The 24,415-nt window shown below is 40.7% G+C and overlaps 1 long non-coding RNA gene across 1 annotated transcript; it reads right to left on the reverse strand.

Moving 5' to 3' along the window:
- Positions 1 to 16,090: 16,090 nt before the first annotated feature.
- Positions 16,091 to 17,314, reverse strand: LOC107278223 (uncharacterized). The gene is made up of 2 exons (XR_003239213.2): positions 16,977 to 17,314; positions 16,091 to 16,497 (listed from the first exon to the last, which is right to left on the reverse strand). It is a non-coding gene; the product is annotated as an uncharacterized lncRNA (long non-coding RNA).
- Positions 17,315 to 24,415: the final 7,101 nt, after the last annotated feature.

Raw genomic sequence — 24,415 nt, forward strand, 5'->3', positions numbered from 1 at the left:
GTGGGCTAGAAATGTGAGCGCAGAGTATACCTATGAACTAGAAACATGTGAGCACTGGGCCAAGCTCCAGCACGACTAGTCGCCCATTAGCCATAATAATGATACCTATATAATAAAATTTCAGAGTTATATATTAAAATCTAACTTTACATGAATTATCTTCTATGCAAAACTATATAGGGCAATCCACTAGTTTTTAATAACATAAGAGATATTTTCTCGAAATATAATCCAGGATGCTGTAAAGAATAATACATGTAGATAATATCCAATGATACCTATAGTCCTATAAATATATATAATTTTTTTAATATACTAAGGATTGACACTTGTTATGAATTTAATGATCACAATTTACTATAAATAGTTTTCAAATAAGTAGTGACTTTCACTATTTATAAATACATGTATCTTATGTTATGTTCTATAGCTTAAAACTAATGATTAGTGTGTAAGTAATTATTTTAATTTATACACAGTAAAATAATTATATATAAATTTTAGAACATAAATATTATACATAATTTTTTTATATAATATAGATAAATAAGCTACTAACATGTTTTTGTGATATTGTATAATAATGGGATATTCTATTGTTTTATAAATAAATTAGTCTATCGAGCCCTAATTAGAAAAAAATCATATGTCTACCCCTCTCATGTTAAATTAGCTAATACTTTGTGTTTAGGTTTAATTAAAAGTTATGATTTTGTAATCCCTTGCAAACTACGTGCAGGGTTTAACTAAGCAAATAAGTGGGATTAATTAATACTTGCTTAGTGTTTGCTAAACATAATTAATTGAGGCCCTTAAATATGCTATTGATAATATTTATAGTTTTCAACTTGCGGTGATGGGATGCTCAATTATAAGGTACCCGTACAACTGCTGGATTAAGATGAGTCGTCAACCGCAAGAATCAGAAAGTCTTTCAGACATACGTGATCATCGCCGCGCAATTTCTATAATATTATTATAAGTGGGACATCCGTATGGTGGATATGAACGGTTATGACGATCTAGTTGAGTCCTTTAGAAGTTTAGCGTATCACTATGCCAAGTGATTTGGGATCGATGCCGGTGGCTATAAATTTAAAAATACAGACGTGTTTATGATTAAAGTATAGGTGCTGCAAAGCCAGTAGAACGTTTTTTTTTTCAAAGTGTGGGAACTCTTATAATGATTGATGTTATGTAGATTTCGTATCAGTATGTCATGTAATAATTGTAAATATAAGGAAGACGATTATTAAATGTAAAATATATTACGATTTTAGGTAAAATTAATGTCTAATGGCGATGAAAATAATTTGTGTATGATCGTTTTTAACATTTGAGATATTTATGAATGTGATGTCTAATAAGCTTAAAATCTTTGTGCATGGCCTCTCTTATCCTTTATATTTGTGAATTTGCTACTACTTCAAATTCAAACACTTTGGCCTAAGAAATTAAATTATATTTATGAATACTTCTTGTTAGCTTTAAGATATTTTTATCATATGTGGATATCTTTTTGATAATTTTTCACATATGTTTTGTATTGAATGATGGTCTTGCAAATTGTATATCAATGCATCACTATTTTGCATGCCCTCTTGATATGATTACAACGCTTGATCCTATGCCCACTATTTTGCATGCCCTCTTGATATGATTACAACGCTTGATCCTATGCTGGGCATCAAACTTTAATTTGTCTTGCTACATCGACTCAACGTGCTATTGGGATGCAAAATTGCATCGAGTCAACATTTTATTGAATTTATATAAGCAACTGCATGTAAATGATTTATGTATCCAATTGAAAGGATGTTACAATGTAGCATCACATTTTTTTCCTTCATAGTAAAAATGTTGTTTGCCTATGTGCATGCCCGGCTGTGCTTTCGTTAGCTCGAAAAGATAGAGAACACAATTTTGTTGTAGAAAACAAGAGAAGATCATAGAGGAAAACTGGTAGAGAATGGGTTACCCATTTTTTTTTTGGAAATGGGTTACCCATTTGCATGCTCAATTTCGTGTTTCCTTCGAGAGAGCATTTTAGTTTTCGAGAAATTTGGTTTATATATACTGCATATACCACAAACCTAAAATGCATCCTACAAGTTTTTTTGAGTACTCCAACAGATGAATCATTTGAAAGACCCATAAATCATTTGAAAGAGCCTTAAAAACATAGGAATTTTATGTGAATAGGTGTTTGGATGGAATAAAGGAAAAACATAGCAATCTTTTGAAGAAAATGGGTGCACCATTACATTAATCAATCTAATAATGTGCTTTAGTTGATTGATGGCATGATTTGCCTTGTTCCCACGCAAAGGAAGAGAAAAAAAAGAGAGCTCTGCATAGATGTGTTTTTCCTGTGATGTTCATGTGATATGGCTAGCGCATGAAATTTCCCTATGAATTTCCTACGATTGATTTCCTTTGATCCTAATGGCGCTACAGGGAAGCAATCCATAGGAACCGTAATTCTTCATTTTTCCTATGTTTCTCCACTCCGAATGAACCCTAAAAGGTCTCGTGATCACATAATTCCTCTTTTTCTAGAAGCTAAACCTATGTTCATAAGACCCTGTAGACACAATCCTACCTAAAAAAAGATGATATAGAAAAACAGGTCACATAAATGCTTCACTCTGGAGTAATTCAGCCCAACAACCGTGCTTTTTCCCCTCCAGCCTTGTTGGTGAAAAAGAAGGATATGACATGGAGGCTTTGCATTGATTACAGACAATTTAATGCAATCACTCTCAAAGGAAAGTTTCCTATACCAGTTATCGATGAGCAGTTAGATGAACTTTTTGGTTCCCATTTCTTCTCTAAATTTGATCTACGAGCTGGTTATCATCAGATCAGGCTGATGGAAGGAGAGGAACATAAAAGGGCCTTCCAATCACACTCTGGCCACTATGAATACAGAGTGATGTTTTTTGGTTTGACTGGAGCCCCTGCTACATTCCAGGGTGTTAAGAATGAAACTCTTGCTCATGTGCTCATGAAGTTTGCTCTTGTTTTCTTTGTGACACATTCATACATAACCCTGACATGCACTCTCATGTAAATCATCTGAAGCAAGTGTTGCAATTACTTCTAACGCATCAATGGAAAATGAAGCTCAGTAAGTGCTCTTTTGCTCAAAACTAGCTCTCTTACTTAGGTCATACAATCAGTGGGCAAGGGATTACTGCTGATCAATCTAATATTGAGGAGATGGTAAAATGGGCAGTTCCTAATAGAAATAAGTTCACCAGAGGTCCCTCAACTTAACAAATTTTTTGAGGTCCCTTAACCCCAAAACCAGAAATGTTTACCCCTAAACTCACTTAAACCGTGCACTCAAGTGGTTTCGCTGAAGTGGCATCCTAGTCAGCAAAAAAAAAATTAAAAAAGTATTTGGGACATGGAGCTCAAGCTCACCTCCGCAGCCGACTCGGCCTCCACCGGTCCTTTTCTCCCACTGCCGCCGTCGCGCCGGCCACCTCCTCTCCCGCCGCTGCCATCACGCCGGCCGCCTCCTCTCCTTTTCTCCCACCGCCGTCGTAGCGCCGGCTGCCTCCTCCCCCTCTCCACCTCTCTCCACTCCCCGTCCCCGTCGCCTAGAGTGCCCCGATAGGAGGAGGGGAAGGGGAGGCGGCCAGCGGGAGATGGGGAGGGAAGAGGCGCGATGACAAGGACAACACGGCGACGGGGGACAGGGGGCGTGGTGCGGCGACGGGGACGACGAGGCGATGGGGGATGGGGCGCCCGGTGCGGGGTCAGCGGCGAGCGGAGCAGGGTCATCCGCGGAGGGCGACGGAGGCACCGCAGCTGGTGGAGGAGATCGAGGGCCGGAGCTCGTGGAGGTGGAGCTCGAGAAGCGTGGCGGCAACCGCCACTCCGCCCCTTTTGCCGCATCCCTTGCTGCCATCCTCCCTCTATGGCCTACTACGGCCGCTCCGCTTTGCCTGCTGCCACGCTCGCCCGCCGCCGGTCCCCTCCTCTGCCGTGCTTGCCCACCGTCGCTCTCCCCTCTTGCACGCTCGCCCATTGCCGGCCCCCCCCCTCTGACAGCGACGGCGATGAGGAGCGTCGCCGGGAGGAGAAACGGCAAAGTTACGAGGCTCTAGACTCGTCCTCCTCCCTCGGTATTAGCTCCGATAGTGGCGACCCGGAGATGCCGCTCGCTCGCCGTCGCCGCTCCGCCACCGTGCTCGCTCACCGCTTGCCGCCGCCGACGCCAATGCTCCGCAGCCGCGCTCGCTTGCTGCCGCCGACAACGATGCTCCACAGCCACGCTCGCCTGCCGCCGCCGTGCTCGCCGACCGACGCCGTCGCTCCGCTTACCTCCGGCCGTCCGCCACTGCCGCCGCCGTCTCTTGCCTCCACCACCTCTCACACCTCTACCGATGGCCCGGTGTTGGATTTGAAGGGAAGAGAAGAATAAAAAAAAAGAAAAGTGAGACCTCAAAAAAGTGGTTAAGGGACCTCAAAAAATCTCGCTGTTGAGGGACCTTCGGTGAACTTATTCCTTCCTAAAACTGTCATGAAATTAAGGGGCTTCCTAGGATTGGCTGGTTATTACAGGAAATTTATCAATAACATTGGTGTAATCAGCAAACCTTTAACACAACTATTAAGGAAGAATATGACTTGTTTGGAACACTGCAGCTGAGCAAACATTCCAATCCCTTAAAAAGGCCATGGTCACAGCTCCAGTATTAGCTCTACCAAAATTTTCCAAACTATTCACAATTGAAACGGATGCTAGTGATGGTGGAATTGGAGCCGATGTATCAGGAAGGACAACCTATTTCATATGTCAGCAAGGCTCTGAGTATCAAGACTAAGGTTTTGTCCAACTATTGGCCATTTTTTGTGCAATAGATCACTGGAGGTCCTATTTGAAGCATGCTGAGATTGTTATTCTCACTTATCACCATAGTCTCATGCATCTCACTGAGTAGAGGCTTCACACTCCTTGGTGATATAAAGCATTCACCAAACTGTTGGGTTTCCAATTCAAGATTTGCTACATGAAAGGAGTTAGTAATGCTGCTGCTGATGCCCTTTCCAGGAAATATACTGAAGAGACTTGTGAATTGCAGGTGGTGTCAAGCTGTGCTCCTGTTTGGCTTCAGGAAGTTTGTGATAGTTACCTTCATTATGAGTTTTCTAAACAATTGCTGTCTGAAATAACCCTTAATGCAAATGCTAGACCCACGTACACTCTATGCAATGGTGTGATTAAATACAAGGGAAAATTTTGGTTAGGTAACAATGTTGATTTACAACTCAAAGTCATCAATGCATTGCACAACAGTTCCATGAGGGGTCATTCTGGCATTCTTGTAACTTACAGAAGAATTAAGTCATTATTTGCTTGGCCCAATATGAAATAGATGATTCAGACCACTATCAAAGGGTGTGGTATTTGCCTCCAGTCCAAACCAGGTAGGAACAAATACCCTAGCTTGCTGCAACCACTCCTTGTTCCTGATGGGGTATGACAGGTTATTACAATGGACTTTATTGAGGGCTTGCTTAAATCAGGGCAGTTCAACTGTATTCTTGCGGTAGTGTACAAATTTTTTAAATACTCTCACTTCATTCCTCTATCACACCCCTTCTCTGCCTATGACGTTGATAGTTCCTTCATGTGGAATGTCTACAAGTTGCATGGCCTGCCCAAATTCATCATCTCTAACAGAGATGATTTTACTAGCCAGTTGTGGGAGCAATTGTTTACTAGATCTGGCACTCAGTTACAGTTAAGTATTGCTTACCATCCACAGGTTGGTGGCCAAACCGAGACGGTTAACCAATCTTTAGAGATTTATTTGCGTTGCTTTGTACATGCAATGCCTGTTAATTAGTGGAGTTCTTGGCTATACCTGGCTGAATTTTGGTTTAACAAACCTTACCATTCAGCATTGCTCAAGCCTACATTCGAGGTGTTGTATGGTTACCCACCGAGTCATTTTGGAATCAGATCTGATGCTTGTTATATTCTTGACCAAGATGAGTGGTTGAAGGGAAGGAAAAGTGTGGTGCAGATTCTGCAGCAACACTTGAACAGAGCTCAACGACAACTGAAAACTAATGCTGATAAGAACAGAAGTTTCAGGGAATTCTCCGAGGGAGATTGGGTTTATGTGAAGCTGCAGCCTTATGTACAATACTCGGTAGCTAAGAGAGCAAGTCTCAAATTGTCATTTTGATACTTTGGGCCATTTCAGATTCTAACCAGGGTGGGAAAGGTGGCTTACCATATCATATGCAACGCCCTACTGACAATACCATTCACGCAGCCCCAACTGCCATCTCTGTCCTAGCTAAAAACGCCAGTCTCTATTTCCTTTCAAGAGGTACATGGGCGTTCTGAAGAAGTATATTCGTAACCGTGCTCGTCCAGAGGCAAGCATCACCAAGGGTTATGGAACAGAGGAGGTCATCGAATTTTGCGTAGAATTTATCGAAGATCTTCGCCCAATCGGGATACCTGAATCACGCCATGAAGGGAGACTACGGGGAAAGGGAACTCTCGGAAGGAAAGCAATAATGACAGTAGACAACAATTTATTCCGTAAAGCCCATTCCACGGTTCTGCAACAATCTTCATTGGTAGCTCCTTACATCGAGGAGCACTTTGGCTCTAGTTCGCGCCAGGAACATCGGTAAGTTCGATGCATGGATTATACGGCATCACATTGATACTTTCCCCGCGTAGATAAGACAACATCTCATGGGTAACGAGTCGATCAACCAACAACTTGCCTTCCTGGCGAGGGGACCGTCTGGGTCGATCGCGTCATTCCAGGGATATGAGATCAATGGGTACATATTCTACACGAGAGCCCAAGACATGATGAGCACGAACCAAAACAGCGCTGTTCGTGTCGATGCCATGGGACACGATGGAACAACTGGCACGTATTACGGTGCCATCGAGGACATATGGGAACTTGACTATGGTCCTCTCAAGGTCCCTCTGTTCCGGTGCCAATGGGTTAGGTTGATTGGTGGAGGCGTAATGATTGATGATAGTGGGATGACAACGGTTGACCTTAACAAGGTTGGATACTCGGACGAACCTTTTGTCCTTGCCAATGATGTAACGCAAGTCTTTTTCGTGAAGGACATGTCTAGCAAAGGAAAGAAGGGAAGAGGGCTTGACGAGCCTAAGCGTCACGTGGTTCTCCTACGCAAAAGAAAAATCGTCGAAGTTGAGGACAAGACTGACGAGGATTACGATCAGTTGGATGGGCAACCCCCTTTCACGGTGACGATTGACCCTAGCATCCTCCTATCAAATGAAGACACCCCTTACTCACGTAGCGATCACAAGGAGGGAACAATAGTGAGGAGAAAGTACGTGCGGTCAACCGTCACCGCCGATGTATTGCCATAATTATTGTGTACACGATGTAAACTATTTTGGATGTATTGATTATCCATATAAATCAATTGATGTATGACATATGTTAATTACGCACGATTATTAGAGGTTTTAACAAGTTTAAATCATGTATATGCTAGTTATATGCGATACTTACAATTTTTAAAAGTATTAAATCACGCAGGTGGCAATTTCATATGTTAATTAGAGTTTTTAACATTTAATTTACTATCATTCATATGCTAATTATAATTGACTAGAGAATTTTTAAAAGTTTCAAATCATGCATGTGGCATTTACATATGTTAATTAGAGTTTTTCACAATTTAATTTACTATCATTCATATGCTAATTATATATGACTATTCGAATTTTTAAAATTTTTAAATCATGCATGTGGCATTTACATATGTTAATTAGAGTTTTTCATAATTTAATTTAATATAATTCCTATGCTAAGTATATATGATGATTACAATTTTTATTAATTTTAAATCATGCCCTATGTATATACATATGTTAATTAGAGTTTTTACCAATTTAATAATATCATTCATATGCTAAGTATATATGATTATTAGAATTTTTGCTAATTTTAAATCATATATTTGCTTATTACGTTCTATCCACTTAATTTATTACAGACAACAATAATTTTTCGAAGTAATTGTCATTAATCTTTGTACTTTAAATAATTGTAATGCATTATCTTCTAATTTAGAAACACATATGTAATGGAAAATAATATTCAGTGCGCTTATCAGTAGTCCCGGTTATTAACCCTAACCGGGTTTAAAAAGAATTTGGAAATAGCGGGAAAATATCTTTAGTCCCGGTTGATGAGAACAACCGGGAGTAAAGATATCTTTACTCCCGGTTGTTGAGAACAACCGGGAGTAAAGATCTTTTCTTTAGTCCCAGTTGTTCTCAACAACCAGGAGTAAAGATATCTTTACTCCCGGTTGTTCTCATCAACCGGGACTAAAGATCTAGGGCTATATATATTCTCGATGCGCGCCCTCGTCTTCTCCACCAACACTTAGAAGTTTTTGCCCGATCGATCTCACTCGGCTTCTCCTTCGCCGCCACTGCCTAGGGCATCCCCGCGCCGACGCTGCCGCCGTATCTCGCCGTCGTCTCGCGCTCGTCGTTGTCGCCGCCGCCTCCGCCTCCTCCGCCGCCACCGCATCTCTGGGGTGAGAGCCGCCGCGCGCCGCCTCCCTCTCGATCTCTCTCTCCGATCTCGATCTCTCTCTCCCTCTCGGTTGCCGCCGGCCGCCGAGTTTCAGACGCCGACGCCGACCTCGTCACGACACGACGCCGCGCCACGACGACGCCGCGACGCCGCACGCCGCCGCCGCGCCCCGCCGATGCCGCGCGCAGCGCCACGCCGCCGCGCCACGCGCCGGCCCGATGCCGCGCGCAGTGCCACGCCGCCACCGCGCCGCCCCATCGCCGCTCCGCTGCCGCCACACCGCCGTCCCGCTGCCGCCACACCGAGAACGTGAACGAGCGAACGGACATGAACGAGAACAAGGTGAATGAACGTGAACGAGAACGAGCGAACGAACGTGAACGAGCCAACGAACGTGAACGAGAACGAGAGAACGAACGTGAACGAGAACAAGGTGAATGAACGTGAACGAACAAACGTAGGTGAATGAAACGTGACCTTAACGAGAACGCGAACGTGAACAATATCGTGAACAAAACGTGAACGTCAAATGCAATATATGTTACTTCGCGTTTATCCTAATACATCTTTTTGTATCTTGCAGAAAAGACGTTGTCGGAGTCGTCCCTCAAGCCGGAGTGGTAGAGCTAGCCCTCGAAGGAATTCGCCCAGGCAAGTGACGTAATTATATATATATATATATATATATGATTGTTATATTTGTAATGCAATTAAGATTATTAGATTTGTAATTAGACTTAATTAGCATATAAGATTGTGTAGTGTTCTAATATACGACAGTTACACTTAGAATACATGACTATTTGAGTTTTAGTATAAGATTATTGGAGTTTTAATATAAGATTATTATATTTGTAATTAGACTTAGTATATATATAATTATTGACTAGCTAGGGTCCTATAATATACGTCACCTAGACTTAGCATATATATCACTATTTGAGTTTTAGTATAAGATTATTAGATTTGTAATTAGACTTAGCATGTAAGATTGTGTAGGGTTCTAATATATGACAGTTAAACTTAACATACATGACTATTTTAGTCTTAGCATATAAGATTATTGGAGTTTTAATATAAGATTATTATATTTGTAATTAGACTTAGTATATAATTATTGACTAGCTAGGGTCCTATAATATATGTCACCTAGACTTAGCATATATATCACTATTTAAGTTTTAGTATAAGATTATTAGATTTGTAATTAGACTTAGCATGTAAGATTGTGTAGGGTTCTAATATACGACAGTTACACTTAGCATACATGGCTATTTTAGTCTTAGCATATAAGATTATTTGAGTTTTAATATAAGATTATTATATTTGTAATTAGACTTAGTATATAATTATTGACTAGCTAGGGTCCTATAATATACGTCACCTAGTCTTAGCATATATCATCACTATTTGAGTTTTAGTATAAGATTATTAGATTTGTAATTAGACTTAGCTTCTAAGATTGTATAGGGTTCTAATATACGACAGTTACACTTAGCATACATGACTGTTCGTTTAGTCTTAGCATATAAGATTATTTGAGTTTTAATATAAGATTATTAAAACATAAATGTCTTATGACTTAGCAGATGTTTCCTGTATGAACAAATGGCTGATCGCGATGAGGAACAGATATTGTACGATACAATCGCGGAGGGAAGCAGCCAGTACTGGAACGAAGAAGAGGGGAACGAGGATCCAAACCAGTATTTGAACGAGGAAGGGAACGTGGAGAGGGATGCGGAGGGGAACCAGGAGGGTCACGTGGAAAGTGATGTGGAGGGGAATCAGGAGGAGGAGCTAGTGGAAGTCAACCCTCCGTTGGACAGAAGAGGGCACGCGGGCAACGAGGTGCCGTGAAGAAGCTTGAGGGTCGGCACATCATAACGGAAGTGGAAGAAGATGGACGACCTAGTGCCCCGGCAGAAGCCGCTAAGAACTATGTACGTCACAGCGGTTGGGTTGTGCGGGATAACGTGCCTGTCAGTACGGTGTACTGGCGAAGAACAAGGGCACGCGAAGATCATGAGAGCTTTGTCCTAGATTCGGAGAAAGAGATGCTGTGGACCACAATGCTCGAGACATTCACCCTTCCCGGGGGTACAGAGTACAAAGTGAAAAGGTGGACTCTGAAGAAAATGGCAGAACAGTTTCAGAGCTTCAAGGGAGAGCTGTACAAAAATATATCTTGAAGGGGCAGACACCGAACTTCGACACATTCCCAAAGCTAAGAGATCACTGGGACGAGTTCGTTGCATATAAGACAGGTGAACAAGGGAAAGCGATGATGGAAAGAAACAAAGAAAATGACGCCAAGAAGAAGTACCATCACTACTTAGGTTCAGGCGGCTATAGCGTCGCGATGCCGAAGTGGGAGGAGATAGAGGCTAGCTTGGTTGAGAGGGGTATCGAACCGGCCACCGCTAATTGGCTGGAACGATCGAAGTTCTGGTACTATGCTCACGGTGGAACGCTCAACCCAGCTGATGGCTCACTGGTCTTTGGCGATCAGATACGAGAGGCTGCGCGTCAACTAACAGACGCAGTGGAAGCCTCTTCTCAGGGCACGTTCCGACCGGATAGAGAGAGGGACGAGCTGTCACTCGCCCTGCAGACTCCAGAGCATCCAGGACGAACACGAGGGAAAGGGGTGATTCCTTGGAAGATTGGGTTCAAGGAGGACATCCACACGTACAGGAGTCGGATGAGGAGCAAGAGAGATACCGAGGCGAAGATTGCAGATCTTGAGTTTAGGGTATCGAGCTACGAGCTCAGCATGCAAGAGGAGGTGGCAAGGAAGGTTGATGAACGCATGGCCGCACATCGGTCCAATGATCCCCAGCCGACCATTCCTCCTGCAATGGTGAGCCCGTCAGGAAACCGTAGCAGCTGCGCCTCAACGGGGCAGGTAGGATCACAGAGCATGGACGCCATGCAAACTCAGGACGAATCCACCTGCCCCGTTGATGACATCACTCAGCGGACACCATGTGAGCTGCATATTCCTTTCAAGAACTTATCAATAAAGGTAAGCTCGTAGTTTATATATTTTAGATTTGCCCATTCCGCTAGTTGCTGCTTATATATGTTGATTACTAATAAATAACCTCTCACCACATGAAGGTGGTGTCGGGCATGGCCATCCCAACGGACCCTTCAGGTACTTACCACTATAGGCCGAATCCAGCAGGATACTCCAAGGTCGAAGTTGAGTTGGTCGAAGGCGCGTACAAGGACCTCGAGCTGGATTACCCTGGAGGAGACGGTGAGACGCATCTACGAGACACAAGCCATACCATTATTCTATGGCGCAGGCGGTACATCATCCTCCCTGGGCGACAAGCGGCATCTCGTGCACCATCTCCTCCAGCTCCGCCATCTCCTCCTCAGGATCCTGCACCGTCTCCTCCTCATGCTCCAGCACCGTCTCCACCTCAAGCTCCTGCACCGACTCCTCCTCATGCTCCAGCACTGTCTCCACCTCAGGCTCCTGCACCGACTCCTCCTCAGGCTCCTGCACCGACTCCTCCTCGGGCTCCTACACCGACTCCTCCGCAAGCTCCTCTTCCGGCACCTTCAAAGTCAAAGGTCCCCCAAGCTCCACCGCCTGCCCACACAAGGGCAATGAAGAAGGCGAAAGTTGACGCCGCCAAGAACAAGGATCCGGGGTACGATTGCACGCAAAAGGAGCTTGACGCTTACGTGGCATCAGAAGTCAAGAGACAATTCAAGCCTCGAAGTCTAGAAAAGAAGATTCCTATAGACCCGAGTGTCATGAACTTCTTCAGGGGTATGTCTGCACCTGCCAAGGAGGCCATTAAGCTATTGGACTATCAGCGAACGCTGAAGAAAGCATCTTCTGGAAAGTCCAAACCAGTCCCTCAGCTTGGAGAGCAACCAAACCAGGAGATCGAGCCGTTGGTGACCGGTAAAGAAATGACGATAGAAGAATTTATTACTGACACCGGTCTAACTACGGATCAATTGCTAGGATTCGCACCAATCGAAAAGGCGGAAGTGAAATACATATACGAACTCGGTAAACCGCTTGTCAAGCCTGAGCTGCTGCAGTCCCTACCCACACAAATATACAAGTTCCATCAGCTGTACATGGAGATGAGCGCCACCGGTAGAGAGATGATCGGAGCGAGGATCAGGGACACGGACTTCTTGCAAGGAGATGACATTCTCTGGATCAATTTCAAGGGAATCTACAAACTATACCAGCTGGACGCCCTCGACGTCTCTATTATGAGTTGCTGGATTTTGTAAGTATATCGTTCAGTTAGATTTCTTACTACGTCTCCTTTAATTAATTAGGTCCTTGTATATAAGTAGACTATAGAAAATAATATACTCCCTTTTATCGTTATAGAATGGAGATTCAAAGGGCCCGACGGCGGGGGGTTTTCGATACTGGATTCATCGACCCTCGGAAAGTAAACGTCGCAATGCTCGACCAATATCCGCAAGCCACAGAGGACAATCTCGTCCATCTCCTGAAGGCGCAGCATTACAAGACGTTCATACTGTTGCCGTACAACACAGAGTTAGTTTAATTTTACTGTCTTCGTTTAATTTTACTCAATGGATAAAAAAGAGTCTACGTTTGACAAGGTTTTCGAACTTATAGACAGGTACCGTCATAAGTTCCTCTGTTAATTAAGAAAATCTTGTTATGTTAATTGCTACTACGAATCATAGCTTTAAAATCCATGTAGGGCTTGGTATCGGTTCTGTCATTTGGTCCGCGGCAAATGAAGAGAAAGACTTAGGCGGAATTTCAAATTTCCTGTGAGTACACATGCTCTACATTTATATTTCTCCAATTCAAATACATACAAGTGTATATTAATTAGATCTCTCGTTGTTTGTCATTTATTTGTAGTGCGCAAAGCAAAAGAAGGGAACTAACTTGTGCGGCTATTACGTGTGCGAGTATTGCCACTGCCTTGCAGACCAAATCATCACCACAAGAGAGCTCAATGTACGTACAAATAAATTCAAAATTTCATTACGTATCGATTTCTTGTTTAATTACTAATCAATTTCATACATTCATATAGTTTATTCGCATGAGGGATAACCTGACCACGCACAAGGAATTTATCGCGGCGGTTCAAGAACAACTCATGGGATTCATCAACGAACAAATCCTTGATCTCAAGGGTGAATTCTACTACGACGGAAACACAATTCGTAGGTCCTTAGCTTCTGAGCTAGCGACTACTACTACGTCGAAATTGTAGCTAGCTAGGACATATAATGGATTGTAATTAATACATGACTACATATGTTTCTATATGCATGTGTACACATTTTCTATAATGTAAATATATTTTGGTCCTATATATATATATACATATGCATTTGCATAACATATATATGTATAAATACATATATATTATGCATGTACATATGTATTGAAACATATATAAATATAATATTATATATATATATGCATATATGTACTGAAACATATATATGCATGGTTTATATATATATAAACCATGCAGCAACAGGGCCATGCAAAAAAAAAAAAGGTCAGCTCGATCTTTAGTCCCGGTTGGTAACATCAACCGGGACGGCTGAGCCATCTTTAGTCGATCTTTAGTCCCGGTTGGGGTTACCAACCGGGACTAAAGATCGATCTTTAGTCCCGGTTATTTCACCCAGGACTAAAGATAGGGATCTTTAGTCCCGGATTGGTAGTCCCGGTTTGGAAACCGGGACTAAAGGGGAGTTACGAACCGGGACTGCAAAGGGTTTCTCCACCAGTGGTACCTCCAACCACACCCATCCCAGAAAACGAAAGAATTCAAGCAATGTTCAGATCATTGGATGCTGTCATTAATGATCCTGTGAATGTTCATTGTCATTGTCTCAAGCCCTTAGGACACTTACCTTTAAAAAGTTAACCTAAAGTTATTCCTTATTCAGTAATACTGCACGCACAAAGTGCCATTCAACAATGATCCAACTAATCAAAGTACTATAAACAGATGGCTAATTTTTTTAGTACATAGAAAAACAGAGCAAACTTCATATATGTAAGAAAATGGCTATACATGAGTTGTATGACCCAAATGATATCTATAAAGCCCAATACAACAGCCATCACAAAGAAATAATGAAAATCCCACGATGCACACATAGATAATCAGATGTTTAAGGAAACATGCATATTCCAGGAACATGTTAATAGGAATAACAATGGGCTATGTAGAAAAGAGCATAGATCACATTGGCAGTGGTGGCATATCCTACAGTGCCAAACTGAGAGGTGTCAAAATGGCAATCATCGATTCTCCATCTCCTAACTATCAGGTGTTGCTTTGACAAACTACTAATAATCAATTAAAAACTTCTCTTCTAAGTGGAGAAGATAGTGACTCCATACTAAAATATGAAATAGGCAGCAAAAATGAGAGCAGCTTCCTCTCAGAAATACTAACCTCCTTTCAATGAGATTTTCTCACTAGTTTTCTTCAAAATAACTAGAGAATGTGATGTAGCTGCTTAGAGTGAATCTTTAATGCTTTAGCCAAATCTTTCTCTCTGACCCAGTGGCGCCTGTGGTAAAAAGGTGTCACAATTTGTGCATCGGTCATTATATATAAAAAGAGTATACACATTAAAGAAGATGAATACAGAAATGATAGAAAAATATCATTTCAAAAAATAGAGAAAAGAAAGGAAGATAATGGACTACTTAGAAGACTACATTCTTTGTTATCACAGTTAGACAAAAGAAGCAGAATCTCCAAACCTGATTTCCATCTCTGTTGTCAAGGTTTTCTTATTAGTGAAAGCGACAGGAGCTCTGCCACATTAAAGGGAGGAAGAGTTACAAGCCACCTCCTCATGCAGGCCCCAAGGGCCAAGACAGAAACACATGCTACGAAAACTCAATACACTATGGGCACAGGAAATACACTCCAGGGTTAAACTGCAAAAGACAGGGAAAAGGAGGGGGGGGGGGGGCAGAGGCAAGGACCTAATAGTCAATTGCATGGCATTCAAAACTGAGACAAGCAGCATTATTAAAATATATATATATGAGACACCAATGAATACCAAACAGCATTACATGTAGATTAGAATGACAGTTGTTTTCTTGGCAGTTCTACATGGATAACAAGCCATAAGAAATCATAAAAGTACTACTCATAAGTACATTCCTTTCATAATGTCGTATGCAAACTTGATCCAATTAGTGAGGTGATTAACCATTATTTCAAGTTGCATTTTCAGAATGAAGTTATCAATTTTAGCTACATAACCTTGATAACCAACAAATCATGAACAACCGCTACACCAAAATAGTACATGAGGGATCATAAAACTGTTCAAAATTCACTCAGAAAGGACTTAGTCAAAAACTGGATCTACATTAATTATTGATGCTTCTTTGAGCATTTAACAGAAGGCTGTTGCCAACATGCTTTACAAAAGCAATGATCAATTTCATCCTGAGAAATAAATCCTGGATCAACCATCCCATAATCTGACAAGGCGTAAAGGTCAATATTGATTATCTTATTAATTGTAAATTATCTTTGCCTGAAAATGATAAAATCACAAGAGAAAGCAGTCTTCAGCAAGGAGGTTCCCCATTGGCCCTAACATCATCAATCAGGTGAGTGAGACCAACAGAACATGATGTGGAACATGTACAACAACACACGCATTAGAGCACAACTATACATGACACCCCCAAGGTAGAAAGATGATCGCTGGCCTTGTTGGTAGAGTAGAATTCAGTAATTACCAGATTCTGAATACTACAAACCATTTCTGTCACAGTTTTTGCCTGCCTTCCTTATCCAACCCTAAGGATAGCATTCTGCTACATTGTCAGCTTCTTCAAATTTCAAATTCTAGGACAGGATTAGAAGAAAATTCCGTCATCTTCCTATGAACAAGATGGTGTGTATCAATCAGAAAGGATTAATAGGCATAACAGAACCAATAAACAATTGGTGTAAAGATGCTTACACCATTTGTGCATACAATCAAATTGAGGTCCTTCTAAATCGAACAAAATCTCAGCAAAGCAGGAAATGTCCTCAGATGCATCAAATGTATATGGTGTCGATTTCGGCGAGTGTCATAGCTAAAACCGCTTCCTTCAACAAGGTTTAAAATTTTGTTCTTCTAGAAGCATTTGCATTGTGGTAGTAATTTGAGTGTGCTGTATCAGCGAGCCTTAAACAATTGATCAGATTAATTCATGTAGAGCAAATTACTAAACTATCAGAAATACTAGTACACTTCTCTTGGCCTAATTATAACAAAACTCACTTCCACTCCATATGAATTAAATATCATCATCAACTAAAGAGCAAATTGTCACTAGTTCCACTTCACAACGGGTCTAACCGAAGTGCGTACCTGCCTCCGACGGCGCCCGGCACCCCACCTGCCGCTGCAACCGCCCTCCGCGGCGGCCAATCCGGCGCCTCCGGAGCTAACCCTAGCGCAGCCGTCCTGACACGAGCGGGGGGGAGGGCCAGTACCTCCCCGCTCCCGCCGCCCCTAACCCTAGCCTCCCGCCGCCGCCCAGGCGCCCCCAGCCCGAAATCGTCCACGGCCGCGCGGGAGATCGCAATTCGCGAGCAACGGCCGCGCGGGGAGGCGAGCAGCTGGAATTTGGTGGCGTTCCCCAAACGCGGGTTCGGGCGGAGAAGAAGGGGGAGAACCGGAGACGGAGAACCCAAGTTTTTTCGACTGAAAAAAAAAAGAGTAAATACAAAATTTTAACTCCAGCCCGTCCAAACTACAGCCCAACAATTGGCCAATGCTCTGAGGTGAGGTGAGGTGATCAGGTGACATAAAGTTATTTTATTCCCCTTAATCGTTAAATCAGATACAAATGCTTTAATAATTCAGAACATGTTTAGATTACAGCCAAAATAAACCTTATTAAAATTTGGTAATGTCAAAATTTTAACAATATTGCTAAGTTTTGTCATGATTTCTTATGTATTTACCAGAGTTTAGTAAAAAAACTAAATGGGTACATATATTTGATAACTTTATAAAAAAAAGTTATAGTTTAAAATACATCAATCTGCACAACCTCTCAATATAGTTTATTTTGTCTTTTCTACATAACATACTTTTTTTTAATGACTCGCACAAGACAGTGCAAAGTTCTATTGATAGAGCAGAAGAAAATTACAAGATTACACTCTGGAGGGTTGTAACCAAGAAAAAAAAAAGTATATCACCACCCACACACCGACAACACCAACACACTATATCAAGAGAAGGTTAGCAACGGACCGGCCGCCGCTATCTACATAACATACTGATATAATCTTCACCTGACATAGTGCCTACATGACACTTACATCGCATTCAAAAAATATAAAAATTAAAATAGGTAGTTCATATATAAGCTCTCAATAAAAAACCAATTAAAGAAAGTGAGAACCATTGTCATCCCCTATCCCTTCCCCTTCTCCTTGCTCCTCTTTGTCCCTATCTTATCTCTCAGTCAAGGTTGCCGTGGAGTTTGAGCTCCTCCTCACAGCCAACCAAGTACCAACACTGGTATTGGCACCCTCTCTCTGCTCCTCTACTCCTTCGAGTCCCAACCAGGATGCCAAGATAGGGATTGAAACCCTGCTGCCGATGGTGACAATGTTCGCAAGCTGCTGTCACCCAACTCCTTCTGGAGCTTAGCCTCTTCCCATGTGATCCTGGGATATCCTCGCAGACATGCGTGATGCCATGGCGAACAATGGTGGATGTGGTGTGGGTTTGTGCCGCCCTCGTCTGGACTGGCAAGAAGAAGGGTTTCCGAGGGGATGGACGGTGGCGGGAAAGTCCAACCCCGCTGCGTAGAGGCCGGTGTCAGTTCTCCAATGCACCGTGGGAGGAGAAGCGGTTCACTACTACATAAAAGATCTCTCCATACGGTCAACTCTGATTTTCCAATACGGTTGGGCCACCCGTTTGTCCGGACATGTCTGTAAAAATCGGTATTTTTGCATGCAGGAGACACACTTGTATGCAAAAATCTTTTTTGCGTGTGGTCACTTATGCTACCCGCTTGCAAAAAGAAAAATCGTGAAAAAAAAAGAATTAAAAATCCACCGCCGCAGTCAGGCAGCGTGAAAACCCTAGCTCCCAAGCCAACGTTGTCATCACAACAGCCACCGCTATCACTACAGCTCCCCACGCCAGATCTGCCGTCACTGAGGTCCTCCACGTCGTTGGATCCAGCCCACGGTTGAGGTCCCTGTGCTAAATCTGCATTCGCTGAGGTCCCTTGTGCCGGATAAAGATGTACTAATCCTATATACCTATACAAGTCATCCCCACTAAGTGCAATTTCCTGAGCTGTGGTTGAGCCACGTCATTATTTAGTTCTCAACCGTTCGATTACATCTCGAGAATCCTCATTGCATCTCCGTAGCGCCCTCGGAGCGACCAACGCCACAGGTGGACCCCCCCTCACGGCCGCATCGCCTCCCGTGGCCCCGGCGCTATAGTCGCCACTTCCCCTTCTGCCCGCGATGTCGCACCCCTGTGCCGCAGCTGCCTTCCCGCGCCCCCAGCACCCGCCTCCCAACCTCTTCGCGCTCCTAGGCGTGTGCTTGAAGAAACGGAGCGTCAGTGGGCGCACAGAGCAACCCGAAAAAATTAGTCCTGTCTATTCATCTTCAATTCTTCATGTTTTCAAACGGTCGCTTGCGTTACTCCGGCCTTTCTTTCCCATCTTATTTATGTATGATGATATACACAGCAGCTGGATCGATCTTCTCGGCCAACAAGCAGGTGCTGCTTCTCCTCCATACAAGAACGTCCCTGGATCGATCTGCTCGGCCAGCAAGAAGCTTCTCCTCCATACACAGATCCTTGGATTGATCTGCTTGGCCAACAAAGGGGGGGGGGGGGGGGGTTCCACTTCCACTGCTTGCTGATCTCAGATGTTCCAGTGTAAGTTCTTTCCCCATTCAGCTAAATCTTTTTATAATACATCTTGATTGATGCTAATTGAGTAGTCACACTAATTTCTTCGATTCAATTATATATCAATTTTCTACCGAATTCAGTATCCCAAATCAGTCCCTTTCTATTTTCCCTGTACGACAGTATTTGCACTAAATGACTACAAATAATTCTTATCACTAAGCAACATTTAGTGAATCAATGATTTTATATACAGCTCATTTTGTAAAGAGAAAATTCCCTATATACCCCTGAAAATTTACTCAATCCCTTCAATACCCCTGAATTTGACATTATCCCTTATATACCCCTGAGTTTTCATTTTGATCTCCTCTATACCCATCTCCGTTAGTTGACCATTAGTTGACCATTAAATATTTTAAAATGATTATATTACCCATCCTATACATATGTGGTACCTACCCAATAAATTTTCATATGAAAAATAACCTTATACAAAATACAAGCAATATAATCATTTAATGCCCAACTTAAAAAATATAACTTATTATTTTTTATTTTTTAAAAATTATGATTAAATCCATACATTAGTTTCACCAGAAAATTAAGAGCAAAAACTAAATGTTATTTAGGTTTAAATTATTGGGAAGATATACAAAATTCATCAAATTTGATCTGAAATTTATTTAAAAATTTTAAATTTGTTTTCTAATTTGTGATAAACTAATTATATCCCCTTTGTTTTTTCACAACGAATCTTTTTTCACTAAATATTTTTTGAAAAGTTATTTTCAAATCTTATGCAGAACTTTTTTTTACAATAAATATTTTTTTATTTTAATGAAATAATGTTTTATTTTCAAAAATTCATAACAAATATTTAGTAATTTATTCCTTATTGGTTTTCACAACTCAAATAATTTACACATAAAACATTTCTAGCTTTTAACAATATAACAAGGACAATAAAGTAATTTCTACAATAACTAACGGTCAAAGTAATGGTCAACTAACGGAATGGGTATGTAAGGGATCCAAATAAAAACTCAGGGGTATATAAGAGATCAAACAAATTTCAGGGGCGTAGAAGGGATTGGGTGAAATTACATGGGCATATAGGGAATTGGCCCTTTTGTAAACATGATTTATCTTGCGGACTTGAGGTACTAAATGATAAGATAAAAAATAATTGCAGATAATTCCCAATATATCAAAAAGTATGGTGATCCTTAGTCAACTCTATGAGAATACACAGGCAACTGTATGATTCAGTGAAGCAATGACCTAGATGGAGATTTTTTTTATCATATATGCAACACGGTGCTCTCATTCAGAGTTCTTTTTGTGTGATTCTTCAGGCTCAATGATGCAAGTACCAGAAACAGTTTGTACGGGCCCTGTCTCCTTTTATTTTTCTTTACCAAATATTACCTGACATCCTGACCTGAGTTTATAATTTAAGTAATATAATAGTATGATCTCAAAATTCTTAAATTAACTTAAATAAGTTGTTGTTTATGACCTCAAGCTTCTATTGATTCATCTATCATGTTTATCTTCCTCATGTGTTGAGAAAGGGTATAATTAATCAACTATTCATGAATCTCATTTCCTCATATGGGAGGTAGCATCAGGTCAGCCACTCAATTTGCATGACGTTAGTCCTGAATCTTTGTATTTTAGGTGACTCCTGTTTATTTTTAGATATGATAGTAATCTCCAAATTTCCATCAATAAAACGCATGAAAGATAAGGACTGTGTCGAGTATTTTCAGTATTTTTCATCTCCTTGCCCCATAGATTTGGAAGTTAGCTTTTGATCAATAATAAACTGAGTTTTGGAATATCACGTTACAGTAGTTGAGAAAAAATACATATAAAACCATTCAACTCATGCCTCTGCAACAGGTAACAAGCTTGCTCTTTGCCATTAACCTTATCCTATTTTGTTCATCATGCATAAATATGATCCTGTTTTCTATCAAGCACTATGATGGTGTTTTATATGAGATCTCAAACTCTCAATGTACTCAAAGTAAAGCATTGCTATTATTATATTCCTTGCAAAAAGTTGCTACAGTATCATCCAGAATTTTAGACTGCAGTCTCTGTTGCCTCTGTTTCCCTTCTTTTCTTACTATTTTTTTAATCACATAAAGTGTACTTGAATTTTTAAATTTTATTTTAATACAAATATTCCGCAGCAACATGCGAGGTATCCTCTAGTTGAATAGACATGCACTACCTCTATTTTATAATTTATATTATAAGTCGTTTTGATTTTTTTTAACCAAGTTAATAAAAAATATAGCAATATATTAAAAAAATATCAAGTTATGTTCCATGTTAAATGTAATGAAACTAATTTTGTATTATAAGTGTTGCTATATTTTTCTATAAACTTAGTTAGTTAAACTTTTAAGAAGTTTGACTTAGAGAAAAAGAAAATCAAAGCTTGTAAAACAGTCTTAATCTTAAACTGAGGGGGTTATTAAGTATGTAAATAGGAAACTCCACGACAAATAAATAGAGACGTACAACAGGGAACTCCTAATTTTTAGAAAACTTTCGACTCAAATTTTAAAAACTTTCAGTCAAGATTTAAAAACTTTCAACTTTGATTTAAAACTTCCAATTCGGCTTTGAAACTTTCAGCTCAAATTTGAAACCTTTCATCCCAAATTTCAAAACATTTATCTTGAAATTAAAAAACTTTCAAACTGAAAATTTAAAACTTCTAACTACAATTTTAAAAACTTTGACTCTAAATTCGTGTTGAATCGTGCGTGTGCACTTGCACGTGATTAAAAAAGTTCATGAAAAAATCATGCGGAAAAAATAAAAAATATCAGGAAAAGAAAATCATGCTGTTTACAACACATGGGCATATACGAAAAAAAAAGTAAAAAAAAACAAAATAGCTAGCTCCCCAGCAGCAGGCCAGCAGCAGCTAAGCCGGACCCCTTCGCTATAGCTAGCCGTTTACCTCCCGATACCCGATTCTTTCTTGCAGGTATTGGGACGCAAGCCGGGCATTCTTTCGGGTATCGGGAGGCAAATGTATTCTTCACATTCTTTGCATTTTACGCCGAATGTATTCAATGTATTTACCGTTGATTATTAATGAATAATAAGGTCGTTGAGCACTGTCATTTTTGTTGAGCGGTAAAATTTACATGAAAATTGAGATCACACCTCTTAATCTTTTCATGCAAGTCGATCCTGCTTTGTAGACATTGGTGCTCCTGGGTTTTCTTCCCTGGGGTCATAGACCCTAGGTAGATTATCTAATTCTAACTAAATTATATCCTACTCTCTCTGTCCCAAAATATAAAGGACTTTAGACGGATGGGACAATTCTTAGTACAACGAATCTGGATAAAGGATTTTAGATGGATAGGACAATTACAATGAATCTGGACAGGTTTCCTATCCATCCAAAATACTTTATATTTTAAGACGGATGTAGTATTAGTTAGTATATCAGTGAATAATTAGATAATTAGTATGTACATGACCCTGATTATATTGTTCTGGGTTCGCGACTGTTCGTAGAGTGATGAGAAGACATACTACTATATGCTTCTGTAGAGTATGTCCAATGAGAAAGCGCGCTACTCAAAGACCCAGGAACTTTTTTTTATTTATTAATTTTGTTAATAGACCTTTCCAAAAAATATTTCTAAATCCGAACTTTTGGCCAAGCTAGCTCGCTTGGCGTGTCCAAATAACTCTGTCGCGCCACGTACAGCTAGTGTGGTATTATTGGCCTGCCACGCTACTGTAATTGGCATGGCCAAAATGTTCAAAATGTTCAGTTTTTGAAAATATTTTTTGAAAAGGTCTATTAATAAAATGGGGCAATTGCAAATGTACCAGTAATTTGAATCGTTATTGCAAGACTGCCACTAGAAAATTGCAAAAATGCCACTAGAACCGTCACTCGAGTGGCATTCTTGCAAAATTAAAAAAATCGGTGGCAAATTTGCAAATGCCCCCTAATAAAATTTAAAAATAAAAGGTCTAAAAAATAAAAAAAAAATTGAGACCCAGTCAGACTCGCATTATATCAACGGTATTATTTAGGTTACTTTTACTACAAAGCATACAACATTTTATCGAAAAGTTTACAGGTTCAAAAAAAAAGATAAGAATTGATTATTTATTTAGATTTTACCTCAGTACCTGTTGGGTTGGTCGTCACTTTTCTGGTTCAAGCATACAACATTTTATCGAAAAGTTTACAGGTTCAAAAAAAAAGATAAGAATTGATTATTTATTTAGATTTTACCTCAGTACCTGTTGGGTTGGTCGTTACTTTTCTGGTTCAATTTCTTTTTTATTTTGGCATTGACATCCATCTCAACTTACATATATATATTACGATCGTACACATAACCTAAATGATTTGTATGGATATTTCTTACATTGTCGTACAGCCATTAAGATCAGTGGTAAGTGTCCGTTCATACATGGGCCCTGTTTGGATCCGGAGGGCTATTAAATAGCCCTCTAGAATCTTGCTATTTAGGAGTATTAAACGTAGATTACTGACAAAACCCATTCCATAACCCCTAGGCTATTTTGCGAGACGAATCTAACAAGGTATGTTAATCCATGATTTGCTACAGTGATGCTACAATAATCAGCTGCTAATCATGGATTAATATACATCATTAGATTCGTCTCGCAAAATAGCCTAGGGGTTATGGAATCGGTTTTGTCGGTAATCTACATTTAATACTCCTAAATAGTAAGATTCCGGAGGGCTATTTAATAGCTCGGAGGATCCAAACAAGACCATGGTCAATAGATATTTTCATTGATGGTGGTTTTAAGAGAGAAAGTTCCAGCTGTACACACTAGAATAACCTTGTATTAGAATGGCAACAAAAGAATTATTATCACTA

The sequence above is a fragment of the Oryza sativa genome, chromosome 11, assembly GCF_034140825.1.
Source record: "Oryza sativa Japonica Group chromosome 11, ASM3414082v1".
Lineage (NCBI taxonomy): Eukaryota > Viridiplantae > Streptophyta > Magnoliopsida > Poales > Poaceae > Oryza > Oryza sativa.